The sequence below is a fragment of the Acomys minous genome (genome assembly GCF_964271855.1).
Source record: "Acomys minous genome assembly, chromosome: 6".
Taxonomy (NCBI): domain Eukaryota; kingdom Metazoa; phylum Chordata; class Mammalia; order Rodentia; family Muridae; genus Acomys; species Acomys minous.
Genome location: NC_140487.1, coordinates 79,278,398 through 79,294,819, shown reverse-complemented (window position 1 = coordinate 79,294,819; position 16,422 = coordinate 79,278,398). Strand labels below are relative to the sequence as shown.

Here is a 16,422-nt window from a genome sequence, read left to right as displayed (position 1 = left end):
GGCCCCCTCCATCTCCCCCACCATAAGGTGCTCTTTTCAGATGTATGCGCTCTTACCACAGTGTGTTGGTGCGTTGCTGTGCCATTTTGCAGAAGAAACTGGCTTCTTCCATTCCCTTTGCAGTGCCTACCAGTCACATGTTTAGTGAGAACTTATTCAAGATGGCTTTTATCACCATGTGTTCCTGGAATCTGAAAAAGTACAAAAAACTACTTTTATACCTTTATGAAATTTTAGCTTCCAGTAAATGAATTGCCTGTTTGATTATTCTTTTTCCTTGTGAACCTCTTTTTTCCTCCAAAGATCTGTGTGTGTGTGTGTGTGTGTGTGTGTGTGTGTGTGTGTGTGTGTGTATGCCATACGTATCCAGGTACCTGAAGAGGCCAAGAAGAAAGTGTCAGACTCCTGGAGCTAGAAATTAAGCAGTTGTTAGCCATCTGATGTGGATGCTAGGAACCACACTTTGTCCTCTGGAAGAGCAGGAAGCATTCTCTCTCTCTCTCTCTCTCTCTCTCTCTCTCTCTCCCCCTCCCCCTTCCCTCCCCCTCCCCCTCCAGACCTCTCCCTCTTCTTCTCCGTGTATGTGTGTGTGTGTGTGTGTGTGTGTGTGTGTGTGTGTGTGTGTAACTTTCACTTTTATGTTTATAGGTGTTTTGCCTGCATGTCTGTGCCTGTGCACCACATGTGTGCAGTGCCCACAAGGGTCAGAAGGGTGGAGGAGGGCTTTGGGCCTTGCTCGTGCTAAACATACTTGCGTACTGAGCCGCAGCTCCAGTCTTCAGATTAAACTGTTAAGCTGTAAATTCTCCGTATCAGCAAGGTGAGGAACCTAATCTCTCTCTGTCTCTGTCTCTCTCTTTTGTTTTGGTTTTGGTTTTCCGAGACAGGGTTACTCTGTGTGCAGCCTTGGCTATCTTGGACTTGCTGTCCTCGAACTCACAGAGATCCACCTGCCTCTGCCTCAGTTTCCACCTCCCCGAGTGCTGGGGTTACAGGCCTGTGCCACCACATCCAGTTTATCTAATCGCTTATGTGGTTAGGAAAGGTATAAATTAGACTAACTTTTCCAGAAATTGCTATCTATGTCATATGAATTAAAAGATAATCTTCTGAGTTAGTAGTTTTACACCTTTATATGTAAATATATAAGCACAACATACATACATATATATTCTATAACATGTATACAGTATATCCCTAAGAATACTAATTTCAGTTAAAATTTACAAAGTTGTACTTTTATAATATTCATAAAATAATTTATATTGTAATGTTATTTATATGGAAGTAAAATTAAAATGATAAAGTGCTAAGTAGAAGAATGATTAAAACAGTTATGTCCCTCTAATATAATGAAATAAAATGCATTCATTAAGCTTACTTGTTACGGGGCTGGTGAGATAGTTCATCAGGGAAAAGTGCTTGCCTGCTGTCAAGCCTGATTGTCTAAATTCCATCCCCAGGCTCTGTGTAATAATGGAAGAATTTGTCTTCAGACCTCCAAAAATGTGCCACAGCCTACATCTTAATTGAGGTTTCTACTGCTGGGATAAACACCATGACCAACAGCACCTTGGGGAGGAAAGGGCTTATTTCAGTTTATCCTTTGTAGTCCATTATGAAGGGAAGGCAGGGCACAAACTCAAGGCAGGAACCTGAAGGCAGGAACTGAAGAAAAGACCACGGAGGAATGCTGCTCGTCACTCATGGCTTACCCAGCCTGCTTTCTTCTCAATTCCTGGACCACCTGCCCAGGGGTGGCACTGCCTACAGTGAGCAGGGCCCTCCCACGTCAGTCGTCAATCAAGAAAATGCTCCACAGGTTTGCCCACAGGCCAATCTTACAGAAGCACATTGGTTTTTTTTTTTTTTTCCAGTTAAGAGTCCCTCTTCCCAATATGTCTCTCACTTCTGCTAGGTTGAAAAACAAAACAAAACAAAACAAAACCTAACCAGGACGGCCTGTCTCTGCTCCCTCTGTCCTATCACACATGAACAGCAAGAACAGGAATGAGAGCAGTTTATTTTCTGGGAGTGTCTTCATAAAAATGGGAGCATGTGCATAGGTGAAAGTAAAGCACGCAGAAACGGACAGGAAATACACAGAAATATATAGTTTGAAATGTCAGTCCTGTTAGTTTGCAGAGTCTCCACGGTTACTCAGGCCGTAAGGAAACCATTGTTAATCTTCCAAACAAAATGCTTTCCCTTACTTAGTCTTTGCTACTTTCTTGCGTGTTGTCATCAGCACAATTAAGTGGGCTTTCCTCACACAGGGCATTTTTCTTAATCAATAGTTACTACACTTGATAAAGTGAAGATGGCAACACAGTCACATTGAGCATGGGATCCTGGGAGGTCTGACAGTGGTGACAGAAACACTGGGTAGGAGCACCTTTCTGAAGGCTACAACCACCACTAATCATAGTAACGATAAAGAGTTCTGTTTAAAGGAAGAATTATTTGGTATGGGACTTCCTGGGACTTACATGAGTAGAGTGGATAAATACATCCTTTGTAAAAAAAATATTCTTTTTCATTATCAGTATTGACCAAGAAAACACTATGAACTAACTAGACTGTGGTCTCTGACCCTTGAGATCAGTGGTTCTCAACCCTCCTAATGCTGTGGCCTTAATACAGTTCCTCATGTGGTGACCCCCAGCCATACCATTGTTTTTGTTGTTACTTCATAGCCATGGTTATGAATAGCACTGGACAGAGCTGACATACAACCTCAAGGGGTGGTGACCCACTGGTTGAGAACCAATACTCTAGAGAAATGTGGGACCTTCCACCCTGAGGACCAGAGAGGGTCCCATCCCATCTACAAAGAGCTTATGATCCAAATTCATACAAGGGCAAATTGCGAGCTACCAGTCCTTGCAATTTTTTTCTCAAATAACTAAATGGAGGAATAAGCTATCAAATGGTAATATCTACATTAAACGAGGAGATGTTGGAGAGAAGAGAAAGAAGAAATCAAATTTCTTTGAGTGGAGGAAGTATAATTTTCACTAAGTAATCACAGGTACAAAATTTAATTTTCTTTATTTTTCTATGACTGAAGGGGGCTGCATCCCCAGGCTTCCCCACCGTTGATCCAAAGCTCCTCAGTCTGATGACATGACTCTCATATTACCATAAGTTCGATCATTCTGCTTATTACTGTGTGAAAGTTACCTCTATGGAGAAACAGGAGCCCTCCTACAGCATGGCTGTGGATGCAAAAATGGTGTAGTTTCCATGGAAACCAGAATGGAATTATCTTCAAAACAAAATAAAAAACATTGGAAATAGAACTACCTCAGATCCAGCAATCCCAATGTGGATATTTCCCCAAAAGCACTGAAATCACATTCTTGTAGCTCTGTTTAGGATAGCACAATCTGTAATAGAAAAAGGTGGAAACAAGGTGACTGTTCACTAGTGGATACAGAAAACATGGAATATTCATGAAATGCAACAGCATCGGGTCTTAGGAAGGAAACTCTGTCATGTGCAACATGGATGAGCCTTGGGGATCTAATGCTTGATAAAATAACCAGATTGCAAAGGACAGGTGTTATATAATCCATCTTCCATGAGGCCTCTGAAGCAGGGAGCTCACAGAGTCAGAGTGTGGGGTTGTGACTGCCTGAGGACCTGGGCGCAATGGAGGGGTGGGAGCTGTGCTTCCCCAAGTTTGATGGCTCAGTTTGCAGCATGAGTACGTTCGGTCTGCTGAACAGTGCTGTGCCTATAGGGAACAATCCTGTGCTACACCAAAGCATCTGTGCAGAGAGTACATCTCATAAGCATTTTTTTAAAAAAAGACTTATTTCTAATCTGTTCATCCATCCACCCATCCATCCAGTATATATTATATAATTATATATATGGATTTTTTTTACATGCCTATATGTGCACCAGCTATATCCCATTGTTCTTGGAGGCCAGAAATAGATATTGGAACCCAGGAACTAAAGTTACTCATGGTTATTAGGCACAATGTAGGTGCTAGGAACCAAATTCAGATCCTCTGTAAGAGCTACAAGTGCTCTTAACTTCTGTGCCATCTCTCCAGCCCCTCATCATATGCATTTAAATTATTTTTATCAATTCTTTGGGGATATAGATTGATCATGTTTACCCCCTTTCTCAATCTTTCCCCACCAAACTCTCCCTCCCTCCCTCTCCCTCTCTCTCTTTCTTCTTCTTTTCTTCTTCTTCTTCTTCTTCTTCTTCTTCTTCTTCTTCTTCTTCTTCTTCTTCTTCTTCTTCTTCTTCTTCTTCTTCTTCTTCTTCTTCTTCTTCTTCTTCTTCTTCTTCTTCTTCTTCTTCTTCTTCTTCTTCTTCTTCTTCTTCTTCTTCTTCTTCTTCTTCTTCTCTCTCTCTCTCTCTCTCTCCCTTTATTTTTTTTTTAAACCCACGGAATCCAATTTATTTTGCCCAAATATTCTTGGGTGTGGGACTTGCCCTAGAAGGTAGCCAACCTGTGCTTGAAGTTATCAAATGCTAATGGGTCTTCATTTAGGTGTGGGACATCAAGCTCACCTCTCCTACCCTGTGTGAGAATTTTAAATAAACTGAGCTCACATAGTTTAGTACATCACTGCAAGTTTATATGTGCAACTGCCTTGTTATACCTAGAAAACACTGTTTCTACAACTTCTGCCTCTTGTAGTCTTTCTACCCTCTCTGCTGGGAAGATCCCTGAGCGTTGGGGTAGGGCGTGGTACAAATATCCTGTTTAAAGCTGAACACTCATATCTTTTTTTTTTTTAGATTCACTAAATTTATTTTTAAAAATCATAAAACATTAAACTCTGCACACTGCTCTGAACAAATGCCAGGGACATGTGGACTATTACTTTCCTCCCTGTCCCACCCCCAATGTTACAGTGACCACAAAGCAAGGTGTTCACAATAATTACACGGGGGAATTTTTTTAAAAAACCACCAACATTGAACAAAAAATAAAATTCACTCACTCCGCTGCTGTTTCAAAATTTCAGTGTTAGTTTTTGCATGCCCTCCCCCCAACCCTGTGTGTAAGGAACTAAAACATTACATCTGGTGAACAGCAAAGATTTTACTACACTTCAAATGCAGAACACTTATGAAGCAGAGGAATGTTGGCTTTTTAAACAACAACAAAACAAAAAGATGCAGGACTCCTTCATTTCTTCACTAGTCTTAGAAAAACTTTCCAGAATATTGCTTCACACTATAAAAAAGAAAAAAATATCTTTCTTGCATTAGACTCCTTCAACATCTGCATACTACTTCACACCGTTCTGCTGCAAATACTGTGCGTTCTGTATCTGGTCCTGTGGTCCTGTCGTCATGGTAATGATGCGATCTTCGGATCCTTCTAAAGGTTAATCAAATTTGATTGATGCTCCCGACTCATGATGGATTTGTTTAATACGCTGACTACCTTTGCCAATAATAGATCCAGCCAAATCTTTGGGAATAGTTACTTGTGTGGTAATAATAGGTCTGCCAAGATCACCATATGAGCCACAGCCCCCTGCATAGGAATAATCATATCCAGAACCGCCCTGTGGTTCATAAGCCATTTGCCATTCTGATGGGCTCCATGTGTCAATTGCAGAGTCCCAAGGTTCATCAGCACTGAACCCAACCATGCCGTCATCACGGTCTCCAGGCCTCCCTCTTCTGTCCTAAGCCATTCATTAGATCTCCTCCTCTGGGTGGTCGTGGTGGAGGAAGAGGAAGATTCCGGGCTCGGCTGCCACCCCAGCCACTTAGACCAGGAGGAGGTGGAGGAGGTCCTTGAGGAGGGCTCATATCATCATAATCTCTTCTAGAAGGAGGCATGGGACGCCCACCCCGACCAGGAGGCATTCTGTCAAAACCACCTCTTCCCCACTCGCAAAGTCCCACAGGCCATCCATGTCGGTCATCAAACATCATGGTAAAACCACCATAATCATAAGTTTCATCATGAAAGTTGGGATCATAGGACTATGCACGTCCTTTGATAGGAGACTCAGATATAAGGTCAAGGATGATCTTGATGCACTCTACCACTCTATCAGGTTTTCCTCCAATAAGAACAACTCTGTCAGTAGAATGAAGCAGCACTCCTGGAAAAGCTCGATTGTTGTCTGAGTGTTTTCTCGAAGTTCTTTGATTTTAGCACCTTTAACACCAATAATTCCTCCTGCCAGACTTTGATGAATCAACAGTCTCAACTCGCGGTCAAAGTCACTTTCTTTATAATGTTGGTAATTTAAGCATTCCACAGCATCAGATTCAAGCAGGAGCTGGCTGGTTGCAGTGGGTGATGGCAACTGCAGGCCCTCTTCCAAGGTAGGGATGATTTTCTTAAGAATTTCTCCAATCATTTCAATATCAGCACTGATACTCAGTATGCGCTCGGGGCCACTGCTGTCTGGGACTGAAACACTGGCATAGTAGTCTGTACGAAGAGCCTCAATATTCTTGCCTCCTTTTCCAATCACTGCTCCAGCATTCTTGCTCCTCACTTAAGGGTAGGTGTGTGTGAGCTCCTCCCTGCTCCATGCCGGAGTGTTGACTGGCTTGTTCTTGCGAAGGTCTTAGGCAGGAAAACACACTGCCATGAGTTTATAAATGCAGTGGTTCACCTCTGACCTCGCTGGCTCTTAAGGTATTTTTCATTTCTTTTCTCTCAGTGTTCTTCGAGGCTTTTGGGGAGGGGTATGATTTGTAGCTCAGCACTCTACAGACACTTATTCTCACAAAGCATAAGATTTTTGTCACTTTCCTTTCTCCCCCCTCCCTCCTATCCTCTCCCTTTTTGTTCTCTTCCTTGCCCATCTTCTCCCCATCCTCTGTCTTTTCACATAGTAGCCCAGGTTGGTCTGGAATTCACTATGTAGCCCAGGCTGGCCACCAGCTGACTCTTCTCCTGTTTCATTCTCCAGAGTTCTGTGCCTGTGTTGCTGCCTGGTCATGGATTGTCATATTTACCATCTGGTAGAGTTTTGCTCTAGTCTGCCTACCTGTGATGCCATTGCTTACCTGCCACGGGGGCGTGGCCCTGCCCAGGGCTATATGAAAGGACAAACCGTCCTGTGGCCTCCCTCTCTCTACCCCCCTCCTCTCTCTCCTCTCCCTCTTATTTTGTCTCTGTCTCTGTCTCTCTGGGGTACCCCTCCCCCTTTCTTTCTCTCCCCACACTCACTTAATAAACCTCACATAATATAATATCTGTTGCCTGGCATCTTGTTATCTTATCGTCTTATTTTCTTATATATTATATTAATCACAACACCATCCACAGAACCTAATGAGACAGACGCAATTATTGTTCCCGTTTTAAAGAATCTGCCCTGAGATTATGTGGCTACCAAATGTTAAAGCTGCTGCTTGACCTTAGACAAGTTGGAAGGCACAGGCCACTGTCACTTTCCCAACTCGACTTCATAGAGTCAGTGCCTGTTTGGCAAGTCTGTGTCTGACACAATTTCTGATTTACTTCAGTGCCCTTATTTCCCAATGCACTGATGACATTTAATCTCAGAGTGAAGATGAGCAGAGTGTGGGCTGGGTGTGACTAATATTTAGTTCAGGACTCAATGAGTGTCAGTGATGGACATCAGAAACAGACAAAGCATGGGGAAAGAGCAGGTCGGTATCATGGAAGAGGTTGGGTGTTGTAAACAGTCCTTGCTCTTACCAGCCACCTGCTCTCAGGCAAGTCAAGCTTAGTTCTTGCCTCGGAGATAGCAGTGTCTATGATGCCAGGTGCTCATGAGGAACACAGGAGTTAACACAGACATGCAGTTGGTGCATAAGGACAGTCCCAAATGACAGTCTGAACCCTTTGCAGTGGTCCCAACAACTCGAACTTAGGATTTTATTACTAAAAGAGTATTTGGTTCTTTGTGTTTTTCTCTGCCTAATGGGGCAGCTGTGGCCAAGTCTCAACCTGTTTTACATTGAATGTTTGAGGATGATTTCTTGGCTCCAACCCATTTACTCAGGTGGATTTCCAGGGGAGTGAGATGGGAAAAAACTAATCCTAAATCCTTTTATTTAAGGGCAACGCCTTATCAAAGCATACTGGGCTCAGCATGTGGGAACATGGAGAGAGATTACAGTGAGTGGGCTGTCCACAAAACCCGTTCCCTAAGGATGAGGCTCTTGTCTGATGTGGGGTTTGATTTGGGTCTGTTCATCTGCATTGGGAAAATTCATCGATCCACATCTCTTGGTCTCTTTATGCCCCAGGCTACATTAAGATTAGATGCAGGTTTCTCCCAAGGATATCAATTTTCTTGCAGTTGTTTTATAGTTTTTCTGAGGAACCAGCTCTGGAATTTCTCAATTTTTTCCCTTTCACAAACATTATCAAGCTTCAAATGAACCTGTTCATTTGTTCTGAATCTGTCTTCCACTGATGGCATGCACTTAGAGTCTCCAAGTTAACGAGGTCAACTGTTGTGCGTGTTGCAGTCCGTTAACCGGAGGAGTCCAGGGTAGGATTTGTTCTCAGAATCTTTTCACGTTGCCCACTACAAACAGAACACTTACTGATTAAGCTCGGCTAGCAAAGCCTTCTAGAGTAGCATTTCACTTCTTTCAGTCAAAGTAAGATGTAGACTTTTATATTTTCACCACCTCCAACCAAGCCAACACCCTCTTCTAACTGGCCTTCCTGCTTAGACGTTCCTGGAATTCAGTCTCCTGTAATCTCCTCCCTGAGTGTGGCTTGGATGAAGTGACTTATTCCTGGCAGGTATCGTGTGGAAAAACAATTGTGGGCTACTCCTAAGATCAATCAGGTGTTATCAAAGGGCTCCAGTTTCCCTCCTGTTGGCCTTCCCTTGTTCCTTTACTTGTTTACCCTGCTGGGAGCCGGTTGCTCTGTTGTAAGCTGCCACATGGAGAGGCTGTCATGGCAAGGAACTGGAAGAGTGCACTTGGCAGAGGCTCTGTCTCAGCCCTTTCCAATAAGACCGTGCCCCAGGTGATAGCTTGATTGTACCTTTGTGAGAACACAGAGGCAGAGGCCTTAGCTAAGCCATACTGAGATTCTTGGCCCTCTGAAATGATAAAATAATCTCTCTCTCTCTCTCTCTCTCTCTCTCTCTCTCTCTCTCTCTCTCTCTCCTCTGTCCTTCTCCCATTCCTCTTTCTCTTTCAATGGGCATTAAACTTTGGATCTCACACATGATAAATGGGTACTCTGATGTTTTCCATCCTAATATTTATGAGTTTTTAAGCTACAAAATCTTAGAGTAAAGTCCTGTGTAATAGTGTCATAATGGTGTCTTTAGCAGCAGAAATTGGGGCATTTAGTTTTGTGAAGATCACTTGAAATTGGGGTCACACTCAGAATCTGGGAATATCAATTGTTACAGGCCAAGGCCACGGCATCTCAAACACTTTCATTTTTCCAAGACTCAGAGTAGGGGAAAGGAAATCCTGGTGTGTTGTTTTCTAAGTCAGGTTTCACCAGAACACGGGCACTTCCGGTCACATAGCCAGTTCATGGCTGCTTTGCAGAGCTGAGCGGCAGCAACAGACTATCCAGCCAATAAACCTCGCTCCTGACTGTCGGAAGTTTAGTGTTGAGGTTGAACAGTGTTCTTATTTTCTCATTCTCAGTGCTTTCTCTTGACAAGCCTTGCAAAACCCTGTAAGGACACCAACTGGAATAACACCCATTTTTCCCAGGTAGGCAAGAATGCTGCACAGTTTCAGTTAGTAGACGTCAAATACTCTAAAAAAAAAAACTATTTCAGTAATAAACGAGACAACATACTGATGCCTCTGGCTACACTGACTCCTGACGGGACAGTGGTGGTTGTGATTGCTGGGTAAACAGTCCTGATCAGAGCCTGAGAGTGAATTATGCAGGCCTGGGTTCTGTTCTCACGTTTGCCAGCTCAGGGTCTTGGGTCAGGGCCCCAACTTTTCTGAGCCTCAAGTTTCTATTGACAAGTGGAAGTATTACGGGTCATAAGAAGGATATACTGACAAGATGAATGTGGCACAACGTGTGTGACTGCCCAACAAGTAAGTGCACAGGATGCTGGCACATTATGTAGTGTCTGGTCCTTCCCACCAGGGTGACAGACATCTCCAGAAGGACAGATGACCAAGTGCACCGAGGAAGACTGAGAAGTCACTGTTCCTTTTCTGAGAATCAGAGAAATACATTGGCGAAGTGAAGGGCTGTGCACAAGTTGGCATGAGATGCCCTTGGGCCTTCAAGCAGGCTTCCTTTGCCAAATTGTCATGAGGAGACGTGCTGCCTTCAGCCACTGCATCTCCCAATCGAGTTCCAGTGAGGGAGAGACTTTGCCTGACTTAAGCCATCCCTTTAGAGAGACTAGCTCCCCACGTGGATCCTTTCTGAGAAAGAGAAAATTTGGTCTTATTGTCCTGGCTCTTTAAATTTCTCTCCCTAACTGCTTCCTTTCCCCCAGGATCTCATCTGGCTTCTGTTTGCATCTTGAAGGCCTTTTCTATTCAAGAGAATGGCTTGGTGGCACTTTATGTGGTGTGGAGAATGTTTGGGTACAAATTAATGACGTTTAAAATGTCTTTTTGACTCCCCCTAACCCCCCCCCCCCATTTCAGAAGCCCTAAGGCCTTGGTTTCAGGTCTCTGGAACAGCACCAGGCTGCTCACTCATTTCCACTCTGAATCTCAAGGGCCATAAACTGGATCTGGAGAAAGTCCCCCAGCTTGAGCTCCCTTGTCACCCAGCTTCCTTCATTCCCTCCCCTCATGGTCTCACATCCACCCTGGGTCTTGGAGCTGCTGTGGTGACAGCCACGGATTCTGTTTCCTTAGAAACCACAAGCAGGTATGAGCCTTAATTATCGGCTTCTTCTATCCCAGGTCCCACTAAAGTTTCCGTATAGGCCACTGGGTCATCATCCCAGTTCCAGCACCCAGAAAGAAAGGGTTCAAGATCATGACCTCTATGAATGACTTCCAAGCCCAGACTTTGGGGCCCTGAGTAAGTCATGAGGCATTTGGTCCTGTTGTGAGCTGTTGCTAGCAGGGGGAAGTCTTTTTTGACCTTATTGTTCAGTTAGGAAGACTCCACAAAATTTGTGAAAATATTTTCATTTTCTCTTTGCTCCCCCATGTCTCTGTAAATGAAGGAGCAGTGTTGCTCTGCTGTCTGTCCTTACCTGTTTCTGTGGGCTCCATCGATCCATAAAAAACAGGCAGGAGTGATACACCTTGTCAGACTCTGCTGTGCCCTTCTAGAGTCAGGGCCATTGTCAATTAAGACTCAGAGTTTCTAATAGGACGGATGTTTAAAAAAAATACCCTACAGGGAAAGAATTCTAGTCCTAACTCAGGTCAGTTGCTAGTGGCCTTGGGCAAGTCGCTCAGTCTTCATGAGTCTGGATATTCTCCTAATTGGAAATTATTAGATTATAATTGAAACTCTAATCACCCAGTCATGATTTCTAGTGGTGGGCAGCGGCGGCCATGGTGGCTGCGGCGGCGGGGGTGGTGGTGGTGTAGGAAATATCTTAGGCCACATGTGGGCCTTGGTGATGTTTGCCATAACCGGGGGTGGGGAGTTGCACTTGCCACCTCATATTTGCCACCTCCAGGAGAATGTTTGTCTAACTTTCCCTATTTCTCTATGTTTGAATCCATACATTCATGTGAGTACTGTGGAGATCCATCTTAGTGTGCACTCACTGTTTTAGATACTTGCCTTTGTGCCAATGGGGACGGAGAGAAGGAACAGAAATGATTGATCTTCTAAGCTGACACCACCCTTTGGATAATGTAGACCCAGAAATCTGGTTTAGTCCTTCTCCTTGAACCAAAACATTTTAATTAGCTGCAGAAACTGAAGAAGATGAATTTTTTTGTGAAAACACACGGCTTGTTTTTCTTGTCCTAAAATGGAGAATTGCATGTCTATGTCATTTCCAGGCCATTAGGAACAACAGTCACCCTTAAATAATGACCTTCAAATACCATGTGGGGAAATTTTATATGAAATGACAATTTAAAGATTTCTTGTTCTGAAGCTGAAGACAGTGCAAAAACTAAAGTGAGTAATAGAACATATTTTTGACCTTTTAAAAAGAGCAGAGAAAACAAAAGCTGGGGAGCTCGCTTGGCCATGTATCCCTTGAAAGCACAAAGACCTGAGTTCTATGCCTGGAGCCCATGATAAAACAACAAAACAAAACCAGAAGCAAAGGCCAGGTGTAGTGGTGCCTGTTTTTGTAACCCTGTGCTGGGGAAGTGGAAATAAAAGGGTCCGGTAGCTCACTGGCTAAACAGCTTAGCCCACTTAGTGAGTTCCAGAACATGCAGAGACCCTGTCTAAAAAAAAAAGAAAAAAGAAAAAAGAGAAAAACCATTGAAAACACTTGAGGATGCTGGCCTTTGGCTTCCACATGCAGTCACACATAGACATGCACTCAAACTTGCGCATAAACAAACGTACACACACACACACACACACAAATGAAAACATTAGAAATTGTAGGAGCCCAGTATATAGCATGGTGACAATATAAGACTGTGTGGTGCACATGCTTATAATTGTAGCACCTAGAAGAAGCAGGCAGGAAGTTAGTGAGTTCAAGGTCAACCTCTTGTTATATAATAAAACCCATCTCAATAATTAACCAAATCCTGCTCTCAAAGTGGGTACACCTCAGGTACCCAACCTGGCATGACTGTGGCCAGGGTCTGGTCGATGGTGGCCTCACTTAGTTCATGCTACCCATTGTCCTGAGCAGTCGTGTGCCACGCCTTGATCTGTGGGTAGACAGAGCCAGGCATATTGCTTTTCCAAATCTTAAGGCAGAATTTATCTTGATGCCTTATATAATGTTTCTTTTTAAATTTTAGATGTGTTTATCTTAGGAGAGCTTTGTTTCCATGTATGTTTGTGTGCCACATGCACGCTGGTGTCCACAGATGTTAGAAGAAGGAATTGAGTCTTCTTGGCGCTCAAGTTATGCATGGCTGTGAGTCACCCTGAAGACACTGGGAACCAAACCTGGGTCCTCTAAAGAGCAACAGCGGCTCTAAACCACTGACCCACCTCTCCAGCCTCTTATATAACATTTTTTTTTTAAATAAAGAGAGCTGGGGGTGTGAAAGAGACCTGTAATCTCAGAACCTGGGAGGTGAAGGCAAGCCCAGGAGTCAGAGTTCGAGGCTTCCTGGAGTATATGAGATTCTACCTCAACTGAACATAAACAAGCAAATAGGGCTCGAGCTGCCTCATCCAGGAAGTTCTTCTGTAATGATATACAATTGGCTAGAGCATCTGAAAATTGTTTCTCACGCCAAGAGAGAGTGTGGCTGACGTGACTTAGAGCTTCCTTGTCATTTCCCAGTGCGCTGTAGGAAAGACTGACTTAAAATAGCTACCTTGCTCTCCACCCATCTTCTCACTGCTCAGTCAGGCTAGAACCCGTGCTGTCTTCTGCAACAGTATAACTCATATTCATGGAAAAAGCGTGTCCCAGAGAAAACTCAAGTTTCCCAGTATTAGAATTTGTCCTTACCCAACAGTAGTTTTCCCTTCCTTTTTGAATGATATACAAGTTAAAAACTGCAGAAAACATATATACATAAGCTTCCTAGCTTAGCCATTTTTAGGTCTGCTGTTTAGTGTCATTAAATACTTTTGCACTGGCTCAAGCCTCCACCACTGTCTTCTTCCACATTCCTTAGCATCCATCAACAAATTCTGAAGCAAATAATCAATAATTAATGATTCCACATCAATCCCTGATCACTCCTAAGCTACTGGTACTCTAGGTGTCTCGTATAAGTATAGTTATGTAGCATTTTGTACCTTAATGACTCCATTAGCTCCTTTTGTGGAATGTCTTTAAAGTGTTATCGCTTATATCAGACTTCCCTTTATCCGGAAGGCCAATTTTGTATACCTATTTATACCCAGACGGACAATCTGACTAATTTTGCTATAAACATCAGCCAGCAAATGGAAATCTGAGCCCCTGATTTTCCATTTACCTGAGTACACCTCAGAAGTGGAACTGGCTAATCATGTGGCAGTTTATATTTACTTCTAGGGTACCTGGTTTTCATATAGTTTCGTGCAATTACATTATAATCAGAAAAGCGCAGGGCTCCCCAGAAGCAGAAGGAGCCAATCACTGTGCTACTTACCCACAATCACTTGCCAAAGCACTGTCATGAGGCAAAAGTCTGGACACTTTCACCATGCCCACACTAAAAGCACACTGTCTTATTCATTTTATAAATAAGAAAATTGAAGGGTCAGGGTAGGTGAAAGGACTCGAAAGAGTCCTAGAAACTCAAGCTGTCTGTCTGGAGCAGGCCAGGGAGTAGGCAGCCCCAGAGTTAGAACAGAAGAGGACAGCTGCTGAGAGCAAACCAAGGAAATGGGTGAAGAAATGCCTCCAGCCAGCATGAAGGACAGACTTCTTGAATCAGATGTGAGCTACAGGCTCCAAGAAAAGGCACCGTCTTGCGACGAGAACACTTTCGAACACACACCGAGTATGCGTGTGTGCATCTGATGTGATTGTGGTGGATTGTTGATATTGGCTGGGTTTTAGGTGGTCCCCTGACCATAAAGTTTTATATGTATTCAGTTCAACTTCTATCTCTGGCTGTATGTGGGTTCTCTTCTGTCAGACAGCTTTTCTTTCTGCCAGAGGAAAGTGAGATTGGAAACGCTTTCCTTGCCTTGATAGCTAACTGCGCCCCCCACTCCAACCTCCCAGATATTTTGCTGTTAGAATGCCAACCCCTTCAAGGATGCCTGATTAGTTTTGCAGACTGAGGGCTCCGCTGCTATTACCTTTTCATGTCTTGTATTTAACATGCCCCGTTGGAACACAAGCTCTCCTGGCACACATCACAGATCACAATGTGAGTTATGAGGCCCCGCTGAAAACCAGAGAGTGTAACTGCGTCACGGCCCATTCCCAACCCACAGGCCAGATCTCCAAGGAGGCAAGTGAAAAATGTCCCTTGTGGAATTCAACATAATGCCCCGTCAAAATTCTTTTCCTTGAAGAGCTGACAGCAAACTAAAGAGTACATTGAAGCCTCAAAGTTAAAGTAAGTGAGTAATAAGCAGACAGCTCCCTGGCAGGCATTTGACAGGATCCTGGAGCTTCTGAGCTATTCTTATGATGATGGAGATGGTGATGGAGGATGGGTGGAGACGAGGAGGGGGAGGAGGCTAGCAAGGACTGTGCTCTGATTGGAAGATTGTGGCAATGGTACTACACACAGGGAGATGGAAAGCCAACGTTGCCACTCACAATATAAATGGTACCCATGAAATGCTCATCAGCTGTGGAGTGCCAGAGGTGTTTATTTAGTTTGATACTGAAAACCCCTACATATCAGATATTTTCATTACAATTCATAACAGAAGCAAAATGACAGTTATGAAGGAGCAATGAAATGATTTTATGGCTGGGGGTCAGCACATCATGAGGACTGTGGGAACTGTATTAAAGGGTCGTGCAGCGTTAGGAAGGCTGAGAGGCACTGAGGCAGAGGCTGCTTTTGGGAAGTCAGCTTTCCTACCAGCTTCCAAAGTAGCCGCCATCTCCTGCTAACAATAGAACCAGAAGGAAGGCGTTCTAAAGTGGGAGAGAAAGAGGCTCAAAGAGATGGTGCTACAATGAGCGAAGGAGGAAGAAGGGTGAGAAGCAGAGTGGGGACAAGTGAGGGGAAGAGAGGGTTCCCCTCCCTTGGGGATCCCCAGTGTGCTGCCTCCCAGATCATCTCAGCACGTGAGAGGTATCTGCGATTGTCCTGTCTTCGGCAGCAATAAAGTCATTAGTTCTATAAATATTTATAGAGCATTTTCTCTGTAAGGTACTGTGGGAGGCCCTGAGATACTGGTAAGGTCCTGCAGGAAGTACAGTTTGAGGGAAACTGTCCTTAGTGATTTTAGTAATTGTCTAGGAGGTGGGATGTCTTCTTGACATGAAATTATATGTATATGGCCTGAGAAGCTTCATAGTTCAAAAAGACCCCCTTACAGTAAATTTAAGTGTGTGTGTGTGTGTGTGTGTGTGTGTGTGTGTGTGTGTGTGCAGAAGACAAAGGATGACATTAGGTGTCCTCATCTCTCTCTATCCACCTTATTCCCCTGTGACAGGTTGGTTGTTGAACTTGGTGCTCACCCGGGGTGGCAAACGACGACTTTCCTGTTCCTAATCACTCCCAAGCACGTCCAAGCCTGATGCTTTCTGACATGGGTTTTGGGAATCCAAGTGCAGGTCATCATGCTTGCATGGCAAAGGCTCCTACCTACTGTGCCACCTCCCTAGGAACCCCTCACACAGCAGCCTTAAAACAAGAAAAGTGAGCTTCAGTGAGGGAGAATGCTTCAAAGTCTTCAAAGGTCTGAATGCAGATAGATGCTGCTGTCTGTCTGTGGGAGGGGGATTGGCTCTCAAC

At 43.9% G+C, this 16,422-nt stretch overlaps 1 pseudogene across 1 annotated transcript; it reads right to left on the bottom strand.

The window, feature by feature from the left end:
• Nucleotides 1-5,249: 5,249 nt before the first annotated feature.
• On the bottom strand, nt 5,250-15,386 carry LOC311599385 (heterogeneous nuclear ribonucleoprotein K-like; annotated as a pseudogene). Its single transcript, XR_014783637.1, has 2 exons — nt 15,381-15,386; nt 5,250-6,492 (listed from the first exon to the last, which is right to left on the bottom strand). The product of XR_014783637.1 is annotated as a heterogeneous nuclear ribonucleoprotein K-like (transcript).
• Nucleotides 15,387-16,422: the final 1,036 nt, after the last annotated feature.